Genomic DNA, 17,129 nt, shown 5'->3' with positions numbered 1-17,129 from the left:
TCGATAATAGATCTAACGATAGCATCGTCTAATATATTTAGCCGCATAAGCGACTGGCGGGTCTCTGAGGAATATACAGCAAGTGACCACCAGTACATTGAGTTCTCAGTCTCAATGGGAGACACACGAGGAGGAAAGAGACAGGAAGCTCCTAGTCGCAAAACCTTCTCGTGGAACATTAAGAAACTCGACAAGGAGAAGTTCAGCCGGTCCCTAAAAGAATCTATCTTAATTGAGGATTCTGGTTGGGTGAGGAGGCCGAAAAGTCTAAATGGAGAGGTGCGAGCGGTGCGAAATATAATCGTCACCGCTTGCAATGCGTCGATGCCACGTCGCAAAGGCGCCTTTCCAAGGAAAAAATCCTTGCACTGGTGGTCAGAAAAACTGTCCTCCTTGAGAAAGGAATGCCTCAAAGCAAGAAGGACATATACCCGTTCTAAGGGAGATCCCTTGCTGAAAGAGGCTTTTAAAGAGGCGAAAAAGAACCTCAAGAAAGAGATCCGCAAGTCGCGACGCCGTAGCTGGAAGGACCTAATCGAGGAAGTCGATAAGGACCCATGGGGTCTGGCTTTTAAACTCGTTACTAAGAAATTAGTGACGAGGCAAAAGACCCCCGGCCTGGACAATCCCGATTGGGTCAGAAAGATAATAAATTCTTTGTTTCCTCCTGCAGAGCCATACCTTAGAAGGGACTGGAGTTATTGCAAAGTCAAAGAGGAAGAACTCTTCACACTTAGTGAACTGCAAAAAGCAGGCAAAAGATTGAAAACAGGCAAGGCGCCTGGAATCGATGGGATAAGTAACGAGATCCTAAAGTTGGTAATCGACACTTCACCCCAGATTCTGCTTCGATGCTTCAATCTTTGCCTTGAGAGAGGAGAGTTCTTCCGCGACTGGAAGCGACAGAGGTTAGTCCTCCTAAGGAAAGGTGAAAAACCTCTAGATAAGGTTTCATCGTACAGGCCTATATGCCTGCTAGATACGATGGGTAAACTTCTAGAGGATATGGTTCTCCAGAGAATGCAGGGCCACTTGACCGAAGAGAATCGTCTATCCGATTACCAATTTGGTTTCCGTAAAGGCAAGTCCACAGTTGATGCCATCCAGGCAGTTGTGGACATAGCCAAAGCAGGAAAAAACAAATTGGGACCTGGGAAAAAGAAGAGCTTCTGCGCGTTGGTAGCAATTGACATACGCAACGCGTTTAATTCCGCAAGATGGAAAGATCTCATCGAGTCGATGGAAAAGAAAAACATGCCGCCCTACTTGTTGCGGATAATGGATAATTATCTTAGCGACAGGTGGGTTATATATGAGGGAGACACCTGCACTCTCAGGGAAGAGATGCAGCGTGGGGCTCCTCAAGGCTCGAGGGTGGGTCCATTTGTATGGAATGTATCTTACGATGATTTTCTGCGAATGGATTTGCCCGAAGGTGCGATGATCATCGGCTTTGCGGACGACGCGTTGTTCGTGTGCACTGCCGAGAGTGAGGAGGCTCTTGGGACATTGGTGAACGAATGTCTGCGACTAGCAAAAAGCTGGCTGGATACCAGAGGTCTTGAAATGGCCCTGGAAAAGACCGAGGCACTGCTAGTCACAGACAGACGTGGTTATGAGCTCCCACGAATCGTGATAGACGGATTCGAGGTCAAGTGGAGTAAACAAATTAAATACCTTGGTGTGGAGTTGGATGGAAGGTTAAACTTCCACCACCACATGGCTACGGCGTCGAATAAGGCGATCGAGTGTGCGGCTAATCTTTCACGGTTAATGCCAAATGTTGGCGGACCCCGTGAACAAAAAAGAAGACTGGTGGCGAGTGTCGCCCACGCTAAAATGCTCTATGCAGCACCAGCGTGGGCCCCATCCCTGAGGAGTAAAAGATGTGTTACCATCTGTGAAAAGATACTGTCGGCGCAGAGATCGATAACAACGCGTATCATCTCAGCATATAAGACGGTATCTACGAGTGCTGTGCAGGTCCTTGCAAGTGTCCCGCCAGCAGATCTCTTGGCGAGGGAAAGGGAAGAAATGTTTCTCTTTTCTAAAGAAAGCAGTTCCTGGGATCAGGAATTAAGACCAAGCAAGGGCCTGATCCGCAAAGAAGCGAGGCACAGGCTCATAGAAAGATGGCAGGAAAGATGGGATGGTGAGGGAAAAGGTCGATGGACCTATCGCCTTATCCCGGCACTCGCCACCTGGATAAATAGGAAACACGGTCAGGTTTCCTATTATTTGACTCAGGCGCTCACAGGTCACGGGTGTTTTAACTCGTACCTGTGTCGCTTTAAATTACGCGAGAACGAGGTGTGTGCATATTGCCAGTTCCCTGAGGACAACGCGGAGCACACCCTCTTCTCATGCAAAAAATGGGACTTGGAGAGGCGGGCCATGTTCGAAGGTGTAAACAGTCAAGTTACACCGGAGAATATGGTATCGCTGATGACCCAGTCGGAAGAGAATTGGCGGCAAGTCGAGAACTTCATAATCTCGGTTATGTCGAGGAAGGATCTCGACGGCCGCCAAAAAGCGTAATTTAAACAGCTTTTAATTTGTTTGTTTGTTTTTTATTAATTTATTTTGTGATTTATTTGTCCCTATACATTTTTTTTAATTTGTTTTGTTTTTTTTTATTCATCTTTGTACAATTTTATGTTTTCAATATTTTATACGCGTTTATTTTTATTTTTTTTTTTATATATCCGTTTATAATTTTATCTTTTGACTTTTTAAACTTCTTAAAATTTTTGTTTTTTATTGTTGTTGTGCTGTTAATTCCGCTTTTATATTGAAATAGTTTTAAATTTTTTAACTATTGACGCAGGAGAACCGCAGACACAGAACAAAGTCGCAGCAGCGATAGAGTTGGAGCGCCTCCCTCGAAGGCTAAAGTCTTACGACAGTTCCGAGGGAGGGTAAAGGGCTCCAAAAGAAGGGTTACGGGTTTTAGTGGGTCGGGCTGGTAGTAGGTCGCCAGTTTATTAAATTTATTATAACATTTATTTATTTATCCTTTTTTTTAAATTCCCTTTTTTTTATTTTACCAACCCCACATAACCTTGGAGTGCGGAATCCAAGGTATCTGTAAACAGATTTCCCAAAATTCCCTAAGCAAAAAAAAAAAAAAAAAGTGTCCTGGAATAAATAAAAGCAATTAAATAATTAAATTAAATTTTTTTAACGTTTTAAGAAGGAAAGTAAAAATAAAATAATAATAAAATTAATAAAATAGTAATAAATAATATTAATAATGATTGGGGTACAGTTTTTCTAATTTTTTATTTTCTAAAATTTTTTTTCTAATAAAGGTGAATTTCTAAAATTTTTTTTATTATTTTTTTCCAAGAAAAACAGAATTTTGTTAATAAATTGTGATAAAAAATAGTAATTTTATTAAAAAAATTTTCTTATTTTTTAAAAAGAAACTTATAATTTTATAAACAAAATTGTGATTGAGAAACAGAAAATATGCAAAATAATTTTTATTTCTTAATCTTAGTGTTTTTTAAATGTTCTAACTTTTATCAAAATTATGGAAATTTTCAAATTTTAGGAAAATAAATATTAGAAATTATAACATTTTAGATAAACTTTTTTTAGAAAACAGATTTCATTAGAAATCGCTTTTTTAGACAAAAAGGATTAGAAAATATTTTTTAGAAAAAGTGACCACCTACCATTAATAATAAATAATACAAAAATATTATTATTTATACCTGATTATCATCGGTTTCATTATTCTGCTCAATTCGACGCCGTTTGGCAGGGTTTGAAGTTGCACCTCGAACATAAATGTTATGTTTTTGAAACAGGTGATTTGCTAATGATGTTGTGCTATTACAATAAGCGAGTTCTTGAGAGCACAGAGAACACTTGACTTTTTTATTGTCTAAAATCTTAGTAAAATGGGCCCAAACTGCACTTGGAGGCGCCATAGCAGTAGTTTTTTGTAATTTACCTGGTGAAATAATACAATTAACAAGAATCAAATTCTTAACATAACCTCTAATTAAAAATATGTTTTATTAAAGTTAAATCAAAACAGAAATAAAAATAACTATCACTTCATAACATTTGAACTTTCGAAGAATAAAAGTATAAAATTCCTTTAAAAAACACGAATAATTAAATATACTTACTTACCTATTTCATAACAAAAAAGTCTAAATTTGATTATTTGATAAATACAAAAAGCACAAAACGCGAAAACAATTTATTGAAATTACTGATGAAATCGCAAAGGTGGATTTTTATTTTTCACAAATAAGGGTAAATTCTTATGTTAAGAGTATTTAAATGGCCAATCAGAATGAACATGCCATTATACTAGCCAATCCTAAAACGCTTTCAGCTAGCAGACAAATAATAACTCCGTTCATTGGTTTTCTCACTTTCGATTAATCGAGTGAACGAAATCGAATACTGGCATTGCATGGAATTAAAGATTTGAATGCTATTAATCGATTATTCGAGAAGCATTATTCGATTTTCAATTAAAATCGATTTCCAATTGCACATCCCTAATTCAACTGTGACGACTCGATTCTGGCTTCGCGCGGCAGCGAATGAGAGAAAACAGAGACGAATTTTTGCTGGAAAATAATAAATAATGATGTTTCACGAGTAATAAAAAAAAACTCAAAAGTTCATCGTTCCCCCGCATGAATTCGTTTCTGTTTTCTCTCTCATTCGCTGCCGCGCGAAGCCACAATCGAGTTGTCACAGTTAAATTTCAATGCACCAATGCAGCCGGAGGATTCGAAGGTTTTCAACATGATAATTCCGAAACATTTTTACAAAATTTGAAGAAAATCTATTGAAAATCAATTTTTTAAGAGTAGCAGTCGGAGATATACCTAAAATTTTTCATTTAAAAATTAATTTTTATTATTAACTTTATTTTTATTTCAAATAACAAATTTTCACCTGGAAAATGTGTAAATTTTATAAAAATCCCCAAACAATATTCCGAGATATTCAAAATTTTATAAAATTAATATTAAAATTTAAAATGGCGTATCTTCAACAATTTTTGAGTTTTTTTAATTTTAGGGAAAGAAGTCTCTTATATATATACATATATATTATATTTCTGGTATAGCTTTACAGAAAAGGACCATTTTCTTTAAAGAAACATTGAAAATTACTGCAAAAATTCAATAAATCTCTTTTTCACATTCAATCAGTTTTTGGGTCCATTAATTATTCACACATTCACTTTATTATTTTTTTTTGTTTTTTTAGATGAAAAGGAAACTTTTTCAGCCCGGCACTCATTAATATTAAATAATTTTACAAAAATGGCCAAGCTAATATTTATACGTCCGAATAATTTGGCAGAAATCGATTTGATCGAATTTCAATTTGACAGAAATCTAATTTAACCAAATATCAATTTATGCGATTTGTTTTTTTCGTAGAATTTAAATTTACAGAAGTGTCTTTAAATAGAATCTGAATATTGTCGAAAAACTTTTTGATGAATATCTGCTATATCAAAATGTAAATGTATTTGAATATTAATTCAATAGAAATTCAACTTGATCGAAAATCAATTAGAAATAAATTTTTCGGCGCAAAATTTAAAATTGACTAATACAAATTTTTTCAGAATTTCAGAAAAAGGGCTCTAAAGTGAATTTGGCAGAATTTTATTCTCTTTAATATTTTTTAGCAGAATGGAAAATAGTTATAATGTTAACTTGGCAGAATTTTCATTAAATTGATTATCAATGTTTCAGATTTTTTATTTGTAACAATAGTAATAAGACAAATTCAGTGTGATCGCATTTTAATAACTTATTCGAAACGTTGTATTGTAAAATTTAAATTTTATGGAATAGTAAATTAAAAAGAATATTAATTTAGCAGATAATATTATTCTATCAACTTCACTTTAGGGACTTTTCATGTGCCCTGAAACAAAGAAAGTTACCACATTTCATTCTTTTTGCTACCGCTGTCTTCTTGACGCCCATTTATTAGATAGAAAAAATTTTTAAATATACTAAAGAAATGAAAATTTCCCATTTTCGAGGAGTTTTTATGCGAAATGAACTACCTATAAGAGGTCCTCGAAAAAATGAATCAGCCATTATTAATTTAGATGATAAAGATGGTTCTGGAACTCATTGGGTTGCATATAAAAAAGTTAATAATAAAGCAGTATACTTTGATAGTTTTGGTAATCTTCAACCACCCTATGAACTTGTCAATTACTTAGGTTACAATACTTTAATACAGTATAATCATCAAAATTATCAAGATTATAATAGCTTTAATTGTAGTCATTTATGTCTAAAATTCTTATGTAGACAGCTTAAAATAACTAAAAAGTATATTCTATATAAGTGATTGTAAGTCATTCCAACTAATCAGTTTATAAAAAGACATCAACATGGAAGAATCTTTTACTCTGACTATCTCAGGCAATTCATCTGTCCTGGAGGCAGAATATTTTCCTCCGATAGAATTATTATCCAACAAAAATTATGTACTTGGCTTAGTTGAATTACTAACCTTCAATTCAATTCCTAATATTGATCAAGGTAAAAATAAATTTTATATTGGTGATAAAGTGATTACTATTCCCCCTGGAAGTTATGAAATTGAAGATATTGAAAAATATATTCAAAACTCTATTGAAAATGGATCTGAAATTGTAAGAATCAAACCTAACAATAATACTTTACGTAGTGATATAACAAGCAGCCTTGAAGTGAGTTTTGAACAAAACGATTCAATTGGTAAATTATTAGGATTTACTCCACGAATATTGACAGCTAATAAGGCTCATACGTCAGTTGTACCAGTAGCCATTCTTAAGGTAAATGCTATCAGAATTGAATGTACCATTACTACTGGTGCATACCTAAATAATAAAAAGGTACACACAATTCACGAATTTTTTCCAATCGTTCCAGCTGGGTATAAGATTGCGGAAGTTCCATCTCACGTCATTTACCTTTCAATCGCCGTGAAGACAATTCATAATATTCAAGTAAGAATCGTTGATCAAGACGGAGATTTAATAAATCTTAGAGGTGAAACTATAACAATTCGATTACACGTTAAATCAACGTAATGGGAATTGTATTTCATAGAAAAACTGGTGGAAGCTATATAAAAGAGTTGCCATGTCAAAAGTCATTCATTCCTCAATCAGTTCGCAAGAGACTAACATCTCAGAACATACTATTTCTGAAGCAGCTCGGCCTAAGAGTTTATCAAGAAAACAAGGGAAAAAATTGATTTTTCACATACTTTTTATTTGTTGTTGTAACAAAAATGGAAGAAATTTTAAACATTCTAAGTCCAGTTGAATTTGATAATTCTGTGGCACACTATGAGATTCATGAACATCAACCATACGTGTCATCAGCATTTAATAACAGTGACGAGATTCGAATTGCAGTTCAACATTAAGACTTGTACATTCTTCCCTCTAAAAGTACTCTACACGTCACTGGCAGAATTGTTAAGCCAAACAATACGCTTGTAACTAATACAAAGTTAATTAGCAATGGTATTTCCTACCTGTTTAATGAGATTCGTTATGAATTAAATGGTGTTGAAATTGATCGCTCTAAAAATGTTGGTATTACAACCACAATGAAAAATTTAATTTCTCAAACACCTAATCAAATGATTTACTCTGAAAATGCTGGTTATCTACCTTATGATGATGATAGTAGAGTAACAAATGATGATGGATATTTTGATGTAAATATTCCACTAAGTATGATTATTGGTTTTGTTGAAGACTATCGAAAGATTGTTGTAAATGCAAAACATGAACTTATTTTAGCAAGATCTCGTACTGATCTCAATGCTGTAGTAAACATTGGAGCAGCTGAGCGTGAAGAATTTAAAATTATAATTAATAAAGTTGAATGGTTAATTCCATATTCAATGGTAAATGATCGACAAAAAATTGAATTATTGAAATTTATTAAAAAAGACTCACTGATAACAATGAGTTTTAGATCATAGGATTTGTATGAGTATCCTATGATTCCTGCCACTCAAAAGCACGTGTGGACTGTAAATACTTCAACACAAGTTGAAAAACCTCGATATGTTATTCTTGGTTTTCAAACAAATCGAAAAGAAGATCAAGGAAGGTATGCAAATTTATTTGATGCCTGTAATCTTCTCAATGTTAAACTTTTCTTAAACTCACAGTACTATCCTTATGGAAATTTAAATTTTACTCAAAACAAATTTTCCATACTATATGAAATGTATTGTAATTTTCAACCATCCTACTATGGAAAGGAATCTGAACCTTTATTAACTAGACATAACTTTAAAGATTATGAACCATTGGCTGTTATTGATTGCTCAAAACAAAACGAATTTTTAAAACAAGCATCTGTAGATGTGCGGTTGGAATTTGAAGCAAATGAAAATTTTCCAGCCAATACAACTGCATATTGCCTTATAATTCACGACCGCATTATACAGTATACACCAATCAGCAGCGTTGTTAAAAAAGTAACGTGATTGGTGGAAATAATGACCAATCATAGGCGACATTGGTAGTGGGGGTATTTGAAGTGGTGGGGGAAAGGCTATAAAGAGAGCGTCTCTCTAAGGCTTGAGCCATTATTCTATTTCAGATACCATGGCGTACGTCGTAGATATTCAGTGCTTCAAGAGACCATACAACGAGTTTGTCATCAAAGAGTTGGCGATTCTACCACTTCAACAAGATGCTCATCCATTGGTCTACCTCTTCGAGCCGCCATATGACTGGAGTCGATTGCCTGCAAGATACAAATGTGAGAATCGATGACTTACAAATAATTATCATGGTATCGATTGGGCTGCTGGTGACGTATCTTATGAAGAATTACAACCTATAATAAAAGAAGTACTAATAGGTACACCTACCGTTTATGTAAAAGGTTTAGAAAAACAAAAATGGTTAGAAAAATATACATTAAATGTGTTTAATTTAGATGATTTTAAATGTCCGTCGCTAAAAAGTTTAAGTGTAGATAGTTCATCTACATGTACAAATCACACACGTAGCTTTAGCAACTGTGCTGTGAAAAATGTATGTAATCTACGAAATTGGTTGATACAACCATCAAATGTACTACGAAATAATATAGAAAATAATGATGAAGTTGACAATGACTGTACATTGAAAGATTTTTATAATGATTGTGAAAATTTCTTATATGGGTGACTTCATTTAAAAGGGAATATTGCTGTCCCCCACTTCAAAAATTGACTTGTAGGCTTGTTTTTGCCAATATGAAGCTTTTTCGCGGTAGTTAGTGATGTAATAAATTTATTCTTCAAGTTTGATACCAATTGACAAAATAGAAAACGAGATAACCCATTAGAAACAGGCAAAAATAGGCAGAAATGTCATTACTGTCCCTGTCGCTGGGCTACTTCTGTAAGTTTCAAACGTTCATACTGTTCTCACATGTTCACTGAAACTTGAAAAAAAATTCTGATGGCTTTGTCTACCCTCTAGTCTGATAATTCGAAGCATTTTGACAAAATTTTTTAATTTTTGTACGCAAATAAAAATCCCGAACAGATGTCCCTCGCTTTTTAAATTTCATCTTGGAAAAAATATGCTTACCTTTGAAGTCTCTTTACAATTTTTTAATCTCACGTATTGGTTTCAGAGTTAAATTTTCTAAAATATTGATTTATAATCTCGAAAATAAAAAAAAATTGGCTCCCTTCGGTTTACTGTTATAATTTGACAGACGGGCAGAAAAATCGGCAGAATATTTCGACTTTTTTTGTCATTGCTGTCCCGTCTGCCCAAAATTCAGGAAATGATGAAAAATAGTTAGGAATAACGAATTTTTAGGTGGATTTGCAAGCATTTTCGAATACCATTGACAGAAATATTTTAAAACACATATTTAATGAATAAAATTTAATTTTCGGCAGAATGTCATTGCTGTCTCTGTCATTACTGTCCCCCATTTTTAGTATAATTTATAGAGTTTGAGAGAAATTAATTGCGTAATGACTTCAGAATGTGATATCTATACGCATGTGTTCGAATTTATGTGTGTATGTGGATATCTATCAACAATTATACGTCAATATTTGAAGACGACATTATTTGTGCAGTATCAAAACCGACAAAGTTGAAAAAGAACAATTTGTTCTCTCTTAAAAATTACGATAAAGTTCTCAAAAACATGCGTCAAATTTAAATTTCTTTTCTGAAAGCAAAATATTTCTTAATTGTTTATGTCTGATTTGTTATTTTTTATTTTAAATTAATGTTAATTACAATAAAATAAATTCTATAATACTCGTTTGCTTTAATTTAACATAGTTCATATCCAAATGTCATTACTGTCCCTCGGTTCAGTTGATGATTTTTGCCCTCGTGATGAAAAATTTTACTGGAAAAAAGGAAAAGTTTGTTTTGTTACGTCTAGTGGGAGGTTATTGAAGAGTTATCATGTAGTTTTGATTAGAAAAGTGTGGATTTTAATACTCTAGCAGAATTTTGAAAGCAGAATCTGAAGTTTTAGAGTCAATTTCTGTCTGCTTCTGTACTTTTCTACTGTTCTACTTGCATACACATAAAAAATCTGTGAAATTATTGTCTGCTCATATCTTTAAAATATGATGAATAATTATTTTGTAATATTCAAGATTATAGATTCTCAATAAAGGTTAATTTGTCAAGGTAAAAATAGGCAGAAAATTGACGGTTTTCTGCCAGAAAATCTATTTTTTTTACAAAGTTGTTGTCATGTTATGCTTAGTGAATATTATTTCCGTAATTTTAAATATATAAATAACCCGAAAATAATATTGACAACCCCTTAATTGAAAATTGTGATTCCAACATTCCACGGAGGCAGAATTCCCTTTTATTTGAAGTCACTCATATAATAAATAAATGTATTAAATGTCTGTTAATGTTTACTTTAATTAACCCTTCCCTATTTAGTCATTCTGTTTTGTAACTTCACAAAGTATTATCTCTAAGAAAAGATGGATCTAACCAAAAATCAACGCCATTGGTCGCATGGATGCTTTTTTTTTTTTGCTTAGGGAATTTTGGGAAATCTGCCTGCAGATACCTTGGATTCCGCACTCCAAGGTTATGTGGGGTTGGTGTGATAAAACAAAAGGAAATATAAAAAAAAGAAAAATAAATATATATAAAATAGAAAATCTAATAAACTGGCGACCTACTGCCAGCCCGACCCACTAAAACCCGTAACCCTTCTTCTGGAGCCCTTTACCCTCCCTCGGAACTGTCGTAAGACTTTAGCATTCGAGGGTGGCGCTCCAACTCTGTCGCCAATGCGACTTTCTCTGCGGTTATCCTGCGTCTTTAGTTAAAAATTTAAAACTATTTAAATAAATAAAATAAATAATTAAAAATTATTCGCTCCTTTTAATATTCCTTATTTACTTTTAGTCCTTGCGAGAGTCTTCTTCGCCTCCTCAAGGGCCGTCCTGAAGACTCCGCATCCTCCACTTCCTGCAATATGGGTGGTTGACACCTTATTGCCAATCTTTTCCTTGCACAAAAAGCAACTTGAGTTTTTTTTACAGTTGGAGAACCTGTGACCGGCCTCACCGCACTTAAAGCACGCAGCCGATCTGTCCTCCTTCTGGCATTTGGCTCCAATATGGCCGTATCCCAGGCATCGATGACACCGGACGACCATTACTCTTCTTTTGATTGGGCAACACATAAAACCAATTTTTACGTGTCCCAATTTCTCCATCCTGTTCGCCTCTTCCAGGTTGGTGACTACAACCGCGAGCTTTATCTCTCGGCGGTTGGGTCCTAAGACCGTCACTCTCCTGTTTACTGGCTTACCCATTGCTTCAGACAACACTTGTTGCACCTCAGCTTCTTGGGTAAGGCAATCCAAATCACGGATCTCGAGTGTAACTCTTCGATCCAATGACTGCACCTTACCCATGCTTCCAACCGCCTTGGTGACCTCAGCGGTGAAAGCGTCCTTATCGGAGTCTCCTCTGAACTTAATCAGAAGGTCCCCCTTGTTTGTAGCTTTTGCTGCTACTATTCTCGTATGGCTGTCCTCTGGGTTGACCTCTTTGCGAAGCTTACCAAGAACGTCAGCATACGTCAATCCTTCATCGACTCGGATTAGAACTGTGGATCTTTTTGACCCAATTCTTTCCAATTGAGGAATCTTTGGATCTGGTACTTCCGTTTCCATTGGAGGAGCTTCCTCCTTCTTCCTCTTATCGGTTTTGGTTCGAGTCTCTTCTGGACTGTCACCCTTTCTCTTCCGTTTCTGAGCATCCCTTAAGACGCTTTTGAGATTACGCCTATAGAAACGCTCTCTCTCTTTCTTACGGTCCTTGCGGTTGCATTCCGCACCGCTCAGAACGCATGCCAAATCGACGTCCGACTCATCGGCCGCGGCATGCTTTGCCCTTGCCTCCTTTAGCAGGACGTCGATGACCTTGAGTCCATCCTTTACCGTCCTATTGACGGTCTTCTGAATGTCGCAAGATTTTATCATCTTTGCGACCTCCAACTCCATTTTTTCGAGACAAGTCGCCTCCTCCTTTCTGAGCCGCAAGCATATCTCGCGAGTCTCTTCTATCGCCTCGTCGTCTACTCCTGAGTGGATAGCGCTATGAACGGTTTTTCCGCTACTGCAGCTTGACACACTCAGAAGGCTCGACGTGCTTCCTTTCCTCGTTTTTTTATTTTCCACGATGTTCTGTGGATCTACCCTTTCCACGATCACTCGTGGCACTGCAAGAAATTGTGCGCCCCCACAATCCGCGCGCACCTGAGCATCGGTCCTGGGACCGATGGTGAGATTTCCCGTTTCCGGCCTGCTCACATGGGGTACCTTCTCAGAATTTTTTTGAATTCATTTTTTCTTGCTGTTTGATTGTCCTTTAGTTGAAAGCCCCGCCACCACGACAAGGTCTACCGAACATATCCATGATGTCAATCATGTCTGGCAGTGGATATGAATCCACTTCTCCCAGCATATCGAAGACATCGATGATGTTCGGCAGTGGACAACCAGCGGCGGAGCGCATGGATGCTTTCCTACCTACGAAGCCGCTTTCCGAGCTGACTCCTGGACATATGTATCCTATAACAAAGATCCAGGTTGTCAACACCAGGTATGGAGTCAAGGTCGTCGTTGAGGTGGATAAAGAGTTCAATTCATTCCTACCTTCAAGATTTGTACCAATGTTCACTGATGACTCTATATGCTTGGATCAGATGCTAAAAGCTATTAGTTCTTGACAATTCCGGCTGAAGTATATTAGTGGTCTATACAACCATATTTAATTTAAAATAAAACAAGTGTAAATATTGTATATTGAATATAATAAATGTATGAAATGTCCTTAATACTGCATTTGATTAAATACCTTCATTAGTATTACGTTAGATAATAAGGTATACATTGTAAGGTATTGTTTAATAAATTAGATTTTAAGGTTATGTTTAGTAAACTAGAAATTCAAGAGAAAAATATTATTGCAGAGTTCGGAAAAGAGGTTCTAGAAAAATATAAATCAGGAGAATAATTTATTAAACATAAACATGCTAAAGTGATGTTAAAATGGTATAAAATATTTATATAATTTTTATTTACTTACTATTATTATATTTCACACTCAAGAACACGCACCATTTATTGAATTCTTATGTTTTAATAACAAAATGGTGAACACGAATGCCCGGGAAATTTAAAAACAAAAAATAGTAGACTGCAATACCTGTGAAATTAAATTTTTTAATGGCGCCATCTAGCGGCCTAACCTAAAACTAATTTGGTCGGTAAAACAGATGACTACCTTATTTCCCGAGTCAAAATTTCTGTCCGATCCCTACCTTACCGACTGCTGATAAAGTAGAAATCTGCATTACTAATCTGGTAAAATTCAATTTGAATTCAAAACAGCTTATTATTTACTCAATAAATTTTAATTGCATTATTAAACATTACATCAGTTTTAATTGTAGAACTCTAAACTTATTTTAATTATAAGCAATGCCTGGGAATTTCTGGGTTTATTCTTGAACCCTGTCAGTAAAGCAAAATGGTGGATATCAACGCCCGCGAAATTAAAAATTAAAGTGACGCCAGTTCTTAGGTTGACCTTGAACCTAGTCGGTAAAATAGAGCACCCCTTTTAACCCACTTAAAACTATAAAAATAAAATTTTAAATATCCCGCCAAGCGGATTTAAATTCGCAGGTGGCGCCATCTATCGGTTAAATGTTGAACCCTGTCGGTAAAACAGAGCGCCCTTTCTAACCCACTTGAAAGTTTAAAAATAGAAATTTAAATTTCCCGCCAAGTGGATTTGAATTTGCTGGTGGCGCTATCTAGCGGTTTAATCTTGAACCCTGTCGGTAAAACAGCATCCATTTTAACCCACTTAAAACTATGAAAATTTTAATTTCCCGCCAAGCACATTTGAATTTGCTGGTGGCGCCATCTAGCGGTTTAACCTAAAACTAACTCGGTCGGTAAAACAGAGCACCCCTTCTAACCCACTTAAAAGTTTAAAAATAAAATTTTAAATTTCCCACCAAGGGGTTTGGAATTCGCAAGTGGAGCCATCTAGCGGTGGCAGCCGGAACTAACTCGGTCGGTAAGGTAGAACATCTCCACCAACCACTGATAAAGTAGAAATCTGCATTACCGACCGAAGGTACTTAGCCGAGATCGGAACCTGGATCAGTACCCCTATAGCTATACTACTTTTCTCTTGTATTTAATATGTGTTTACCACAACTTAGATAGAACATTAAAATCTAAAATTAAACGAAATATTTTCCATAAATTTAGAATTGCATGCAGCACCAATTTTGGCTACAGAGGAAAAAAGCATTAAAGGCAGAGGCACAAACACAGGCAGAAGCAGAGGCAGGGGTAGCGTCACAGACAAAGGTAGCGAAATAGAAAAAATAACAGTGAGCAAATCAACTAAAAGGAGAGGAAGAGGCAGAAATTTGAAAATAAAGGATGACATAGGAAGAACAGGAATTAAAAGATGTGGAGAAGAGATTGGTACAAAAATCAAAACAATCCCGGATAGACGGTATTTATGTTTAAATAAAGGAATAAAGTAAAAAGACAGGTGTGAAAAAGATAATTTTAATAAAACACTACAATGTGTGTGTAATGTGATTCTCACAATTTATTCAACTTTAAATTCTCCAAGATTAGAAATAATAATGTGTATTTTTATATTTTTACATGTATGGATATTTGGCATTGTAATGCCAAATGATTAGCTTACAATGATTACACAGGACCACAAAAAAAATTTATTGAAAGGTTACTTTGACCAAACCTGGTGTATTATATGTTTTTGGGGTCGCTGAAAACGAATCTGATGTCCGTTTTGCTCCATCACGTCAGGATTTTTCTTAACCTCAAAATACATATCAGATTTTACGTGACAAATAAAATTCTATAAATATTGACAGATTTACCTCAATCTTAGTATTAAGGCTTTATTGGGGTTGCTGATTATGAACTTAGAGGCAGATTAACAAAATACAAAACGGCGGATCAAATATGGCGGTCGGATTTTTAAAAAATTCATGAATTTTAACAAAACTTGGTATCAAGGGGTTTTTGGGGCCGCTAATTACAAATTTTAAGTCAGATTTTCGAAATAAAAATTAAGGATCTAATATGGCGGTCGGATTTATAAAAATTTCTTGAATTTTTACAGAACTTGGTATCTAGGTGTTTTTAAGGTCACTGATTAGGAATTCTTTTGTGAGTCTGTATCCAGGGCAACTTCACGTTGTACCGTCGGGCAACTGAGTTATTCCGTTATATGTCAGAGTCCAAAAACTCACAGATACTAAGTATCTTAAACTTAAAATTTGTAATTAGCGGCCCAAAAAACCCCTTGATACCAAGTTTTGTTAAAATTCATGAATTTTTCAAAAATCCGACTGCCATATTTGATCCGCCATTTTGTATATTGATAATCTGCCTCTAAGTTCATAATCAGCAACCTCAATAAAGCCTTAATACCAAGATTGAGATAAATCTGTCAATATTAATAGAATTTTATTTGTCACGTAAAATCTGATATGTATTTTGAGGTTAGGAAAAATCCTGACGTGATGGAGCAAAACGGACTTCAGATTCGTTTTCTGCGACCCCAAAAACATATCATAATTTTTATGATACTTTAGCAATAGTTATTGCACATTTTATATATAGTTACTATAAACAGCAAAAGACTTTCTAAAATTTATTAAATTCATCTGAAATAGTATTGTTTATGACTCTCAATGTGTGTGTGAAAATAGTTGATTAACAATTTAACTCAACAATAAAAGTAGCATATTTTATATATTGTTATTACCTTTAGACTTCTGTGATTTTCGTCAAATAATCCAAGTTATGTCACTTGAAAAATGAGACTATGTCTAAAACTATATCTAAAATATTAAAAACTGTTTTGTTAACATTGGGGCCATCTGAGCCTATCATTATTAATTTTTGCAGTGAAAGGTTTGATTCTTCTATAGCAGAAACTATGTTGTCGGCTAAAATTATTTCGGTAGCAGAACCCAAAAAACGAGTTTGTAAATGTTGATCAACGATTTCGTGACGTGTTTCAGAAAAATATTTAACACGCATTTGTAATTCTTTTTTACTTTTTGAATTAGTTGTTTCATCAAAGGAAAGTGTTTACAAAAGTAAAGTGCCTTTGCTTCTGTGTATATCCTCAATGAGAAGATTCCGAAAATATGGCTCCAATGCATCTGTAATTAAATAACTTAATTTCTTGGCAGACATAGAGAATTTCTTAGCACTTTCAGAATCTGGAAACATTGCTTGGAAAAGGGAAGGTAAACCATCACATGATGCAGCAGACATGTCGCAATGCACATTTTTAATTGCCCAAAGTATTTCAGCTTTGGTAATTGAATCTCCTGAATATACTAAATCAAATTGTTTTGGAAGATTTACAGAATCATTTGTTGGAAATTTTAATTGCTTATCATCAAGTTTAATTTTTGCATTTGCACTATGAAAAGTCGAACTAGAATGTTGACGAAGATCACGTATTCCTTTCGCAGAATATGAGACAGTTTTTCCACCACAAATAAGGCATTTCACTTTGTA

Source organism: Leptopilina heterotoma, unplaced genomic scaffold (genome assembly GCF_015476425.1).
Source record: "Leptopilina heterotoma isolate Lh14 unplaced genomic scaffold, ASM1547642v1 Lhet_816, whole genome shotgun sequence".
Classification (NCBI taxonomy): Eukaryota; Metazoa; Arthropoda; class Insecta; order Hymenoptera; family Figitidae; genus Leptopilina; species Leptopilina heterotoma.
Note: the sequence above shows the minus strand (reverse complement) of the source record.